At 49.2% G+C, this 6,000-nt stretch overlaps 1 protein-coding gene across 5 annotated transcripts in view; it reads right to left on the reverse strand.

The window, feature by feature from the left end:
- Positions 1-3,564, reverse strand: part of LOC138663624 (oocyte zinc finger protein XlCOF8.4-like) — a 47,510-nt gene extending 43,946 nt beyond the window's left edge. For 3 of the 5 annotated variants that reach the window (XM_069749902.1, XM_069749904.1, XM_069749900.1), the window contains exon 1: positions 3,513-3,559. The gene's annotated coding sequence lies outside the window, so the exon portion shown is untranslated. Of the gene's footprint in view, positions 1-3,512 lie in introns of all 5 variants that reach the window. The other 2 variants (XM_069749905.1, XM_069749903.1) reach the window with 2 other exon arrangements.
- Positions 3,565-6,000: the final 2,436 nt, after the last annotated feature.

The following is a 6,000-nucleotide window of genomic DNA, read 5'->3' on the forward strand; positions in this document are numbered from 1 at the left end:
GATCAGGCCCCTGCTGGGAGATCGTTGGTCGCTGGGAATGATCAGGACCTTTTATTTGGTCGCTGATCACCCGCTGACATCGCTGAATCGGCGTGTGTGACGCCGATCCAGCGATGTGTTCACTGGTAACCAGGGTAAACATCGGGTTACTAAGCGCGGCCCTGTGCTTAGTAACCCGATGTTAACCTGGTTACCCGGGGACTTCGGCATCGTTGGTCGCTGGAGAGCTGTCTGTGTGACAGCTCTCCAGCGACCACACAACGACGAAACAGCGACGCTGCAGCGATCGGCATCGCTGTCTATTTCGCTGCAGCGTCGCTAAATGTGATGGTACCCTTAATGAGGATTCTGAGAAAGATCAGAATCATAATAATAATAATAATAATAATCTTTATTTTTATATAGCGCTTTACAGTTTGCACACTTTATATTCCGCAGCGCTTTACAGTTTGCACACTTATCATCACTGTCCCCGATTGGGCTCACAATCTAAAATTCCTATCAGTATGTCTTTGGAATGTGGGAGGAAACCGGAGTGCCCGGAGGAAACCCACGCAAACACGGAGAGAACATACAAACTCTTTTGCAGATGTTGTCCTGGGTGGGATTAGAACCCAGGACCCCAGCGCTGCAAGGCTGCTGTGCTAACCACTGCGCCACCGTGCTGCTGTCTTCTCCAGCTGTCTGGCTGTGTCAGCAGGCCAGATAGAAGCAGTCAGGGGGCCAGATATGGCCTGCGGGCAGCAGTTTGCCCAGGCCTGGTATGGAGAATATTGGTACTGGGGGAACATTATACAGTGTCTGAGGGATGGCGGTACTGTGGGAACATTATACTGCGTGGAGGTCAATAAAGGGGCCACGTACTATGAGAGTAATACATGTTTCCTTGGTTCCCATCTTTCATAGTTGGGTCGTTTGTATCTATCAGCGGAAAAGGAACAAAACCATTGTGATTCTTATAGCAATAATAATAATCATTATTATTATATAGCGCTGACATATTCCACAACGCTTTACAGTTTTGCACACATTAACATCGCTATCCCCGATGGGGCTCACAATCTAGAATCCCTATCAGTATGTTTTTGAAATGTGGGAGGAAACCTGAGAACCCGAAGGAAACCCACGCAAATATGGGGAGAACATTTAAACTCCTTGCGGATGTTGTCCTTGGTGGGGTTTGAAGCCAGGACTCCAGCGCTGCAGTGCTGCCCATATATAACACAAACCCCCCTAAATATAACATTTTATAACACCCCCACAATCTGTGACTCTTCAGGGTAAATCGCTCTCTCCCCATTGGATTAGAGCTGATACTATGAAGCTAAAGTGACTAAACAGACTTTCTGTCACCTCCATAAAGGGGCACTTTTCCGTGTTTGTCAGAACTGCCCGAGGATTATCAGAGGTGATAGTTTCCCCCAATTAGAAGGGACACCTGTGGATATTGGGGTCTTTACCTGCTACAGTTCTGGTGGGATTTACTCAGTAAAGTGCTGGAATCACTGTCTCCCAAAGGGTTAAATGGTGTCTGTAACTTCAATGTCTTTCTCTGAAGCTTCTTCTCTGAACTTTCTTCCTCTGTTTTCTGCCGTATTTCTATTACTCTCCGGAATCAGGAATGTATTAAAGGGAACCTGTCACCCCGTTTTTTGAGATTGAGCTATAAATACTGTTAAATAGGGCCTGCGCTGTGTGTTCCTATAGTGTATGTAGTGTACCCCGATTCCCTATGTATGCTGAGAAATAACTTACCAAAGTCGCCGTTTTCGCCTGTCAATCAGGCTGGTCAGGTCGGGAGGGCGGGGTGACATCGGTGGTTCTTCCTCAGCTTTACGTTGGTGGCGTAGTGGTGTAGTGGTGAAGACACAGCGCGCGATCTGCGCTGTAATCCCTTGCATCGGTGGGGGCGGCCATCTTCCTGGGGCCGCGCGTGCGCAGATCGAGTGCTCTGCTGCACGGGGCTTCAGGAAAATGGCCGCGGGATGCCGCGCGTGCGCATTAGAGATCGCGGCGGCCATTTTCCCAAAGCCGAGTTTGCATCTCGGCTTTGGGAAAATGGCCGCCGCGATCTCTAATGCGCACGCGCGGCATCCCGCGGCCATTTTCCTGAAGCCCCGTGCAGCAGAGCACTCGATCTGCGCACGCGCGGCCCCAGGAAGATGGCCGCCCCCACCGATGCAAGGGATTACAGCGCAGATCGCGCGCTGTGTCTTCACCACTACACCACTACGCCACCAACGTAAAGCTGAGGAAGAACCACCGATGTCACCACGCCCTCCCGACCTGACCAGCCTGATTGACAGGCGAAAACGGCGACTTTGGTAAGTTATTTCTCAGCATACATAGGGAATCGGGGTACACTACATACACTATAGGAACACACAGCGCAGGCCCTATTTAACAGTATTTATAGCTCAATCTCAAAAAACGGGGTGACAGGTTCCGTTTAAGTCCTATAGAAACTGCGGAGAAAGAATCATTTCTAATTCTGTGTTTCCAGGGAATTGGCTGCGATATCCCCTGTGCAATATATTCCTAGTATTAATGCACCAGTAATGGGGAATCTCCACATGTGTGATTGGATCCATCTGAATTTTCCATGTTTTGTTCTCCAATATTTCCTCTCTATTATTCCCATCTGTGTATTATCGTCCTGTGTCTTTTTCTTTCTCACTAATATTATACTTTGCTCCGCACAGGGCGTCTTGCTAGAGACCATGGACTACAAAGCCCAGGAACGGTCTTGGCTCAGACATGTAAATCCGTTTTTTAATAATCAAGCACCAACAACTGGCGGCTCTGGGGCTCAGAGTATGAAGGATTTTAACGTTTTGATAAAACAATTTACTTTTTAATCGAACCAAAACCTGGAGGAACAAAGCTTTCCTGGAAATGATCTTCTCAATAATGAAGCTCGAGAGGACGATGGCGGATACGTGTGAGACCTTCTTCTCTTATTGAGGACCAGGAGTTCATCAATAACTGGGAAATATTTCCAATAACAGCTCAAAGAAATTCATGAAACTTTCATCAAGTTTTATAGCAAGACCCTATTAAATATTGAACACAAACTGGATGAAGCATTTACAGTGGCATGTAAAAGTTTGGTCAAAATTACTGTTAGTGTGAACAGTTAAGCAAGTTGAAGATGAAAAGATCTCTAAAAGGCCTAACGTTAAAGATGACACATTTCTATTGTATTTTAAGCAAATATATATATCATTTTTTACATTTTAAAAATTACAAAAAAGAAAACGGGGTGATGCAAAATTTTGTCCTAAGCAGCTGTCGAGCACACTGAAAATGAAAATGGTGAAGGCCCACAAAGCAGGAGAAGGCTGTAAGAAGACAGCAAAGCGTTTTCTTCAAGTTGCCCTTTCCTCAGTTCGAAATGTAATTATGAAATGGCAGATAACAGGAACAGTGGAGGTCAAGATAAGGTCTGGAAGACCAAGCAATATATTTCTAATTAATTAATGTGCCTGTAATAGAGAATCTCCAGCACTTACCTCCACCTGCAGAGCCGCCGCCACATATATGGCTGCTCTGTGGACACAGGACCTGTGATGAGGTCACAGGAGGGGAGGAGTCAGGGGTCACATGATCAGGGACCTCAGTGTATGCAGGACTCTGCTGTGCTGGTTGTCATGGTGCTGGATGAGGGGAAGTTTCTGTGTGGGGTCAGGAGGGGTTTACAGTGTGGATGTAGCAGAGCCGTGTGTGTACGAGGTGTATGGAGCGGAGCCGCGTGTGTACGAGGTGTATGGAGCAGAGCCATATGTGTACGAGGTGTATGGAGCAGAGCCATATGTGTACGAGGTGTACGGAGCAGAGCCACGTGTGTACGAGGTGTACGGAGCAGAGCTGTGTGTGTATGAGGTGTATGGAGCAGAGCCACGTGTGTACGAGGTGTATGGAGCAGAGCCATGTGTGTACGAGGTGTACGGGCAGTGAGAATCTGGAATTGCTTGCCTGAGGAGGTGGTGATGGCGAACTCAGTCGAGGGGTTCAAGAGAGGCCTGGATGTCTTCCTGGAGCAGAACAATATTGTATCATACAATTATTAGGTTCTGTAGAAGGACGTAGATCTGGGGATTTATTATGATGGAATATAGGCTGAACTGGATGGACAAATGTCTTTTTTCGGCCTTACTAACTATGTTACTATGTTACGGAGCAGAGCCGTGTGTGTACGAGGTGTATGGAGCAGAGCCGTGTGTGTACGAGGTATACGGAGCAGAGCCGTGTGTGTACGAGGTGTACGGAGCGGAGCCGTGTGTGTACGAGGTGTACGGAGCAGAGCCGTGTGTGTACGAGGTGTACGGAGCAGAGCCGTGTGTGTACGAGGTGTATGGAGCAGAGCCGTGTGTGTACGAGGTGTACGGAGCAGAGCCACGTGTGTACGAGGTGTACGGAGCAGAGCTGTGTGTGTACGAGGTGTATGGAGCAGAGCCACGTGTGTACGAGGTGTATGGAGCAGAGCCATGTGTGTACGAGGTGTACGGGCAGTGAGAATCTGGAATTGCTTGCCTGAGGAGGTGGTGATGGCGAACTCAGTCGAGGGGTTCAAGAGAGGCCTGCATGTCTTCCTGGAGCAGAACAATATTGTATCATACAATTATTAGGTTCTGTAGAAGGACGTAGATCTGGGGATTTATTATGATGGAATATAGGCTGAACTGGATGGACAAATGTCTTTTTTCGGCCTTACTAACTATGTTACTATGTTACGGAGCAGAGCCGTGTGTGTACGAGGTGTATGGAGCAGAGCCGTGTGTGTACGAGGTATACGGAGCAGAGCCGTGTGTGTACGAGGTGTACGGAGCGGAGCCGTGTGTGTACGAGGTGTACGGAGCAGAGCCGTGTGTGTACGAGGTGTACGGAGCAGAGCCGTGTGTGTACGAGGTGTATGGAGCAGAGCCGTGTGTGTACGAGGTGTACGGAGCAGAGCCGTGTGTGTACGAGGTGTACGGAGCGGAAGCCGTGTGTGTACGAGGTGTACGGAGCGGAGCCGTTTGTGTACGAGGTGTATGGAGCAGAGCCGTGTGTGTACGAGGTGTATGGAGCAGAGCCGTGTGTGTACGAGGTGTATGGAGCAGAGCCATGTGTGTACGAGGTGTATGGAGCAGAGCCATGTGTGTACAAGGTGTATGGAGCAGAGCCATGTGTGTACGAGGTGTATGGAGCAGAGCCATGTGTGTACGAGGTGTACGGAGCGGAGCCGTGTGTATGAATTGTACAGACCTGAGTTGCATGTGTTCGATGTGTTCGGAGCAGAGCAGTGTTTGTACTGAGTGGAGTCGTGTGTGTATGAGATGTACGGAGTAGAGCCACATGTGCTTGAAGTTTACGGAGCGGAGCTATGTGTATACGAGGTGTACAGAGCGGAGCCACGTGAGTACGAGATGTACAGACCAGAGCCACATGTTTGCAGGGTGTATGGAACAGAACGGAGTGTGTACAATGTGTGAGGAGCTGAGCTATGCATGTACAAAGCGGAGCCATGTGTTTACAAGGTGTATGGAGCAGAGCCGTGTGTACAAGGTGTACGGAGCGGAGCCGTGTGTACAAGGTGTACGGAGTGGAGCCGCGTGTGCTCGAGGTGTACGGAGTGGAGACTTGTTTGTACGAGGTGTACAGAGTGGAGACTTGTTTGTACGAGGTGTACGGAGCGGAGCCGCGTCTGCTCGAGGTGTTCAGAGCAGAGCCATGTGAGTACGAGATGTACGGACCACAGCTACATGTTTGCAAGGTGTACGGAGCAGAGCCACATGTGTATGAGGTGTACGGAGAGGAGCAGTGTGTGTACGAGGTGTACGGAGAGGAGTCGTGTGTGTACGAGGTGTACGGAGAGGAGTCGTGTGTGTACGAGGTGTACGGAGAGGAGTCGTGTGTGTACAAGGTGTACGGAGAGGAGTCGTGTGTGTACAAGGTGTACGGAGAGGAGTCGTGTGTGTACGAGGTGTACGGAGTGGAGCCACGTGTGTATGAGGTGTA

Source organism: Ranitomeya imitator, chromosome 2 (genome assembly GCF_032444005.1).
Source record: "Ranitomeya imitator isolate aRanImi1 chromosome 2, aRanImi1.pri, whole genome shotgun sequence".
Lineage (NCBI taxonomy): Eukaryota > Metazoa > Chordata > Amphibia > Anura > Dendrobatidae > Ranitomeya > Ranitomeya imitator.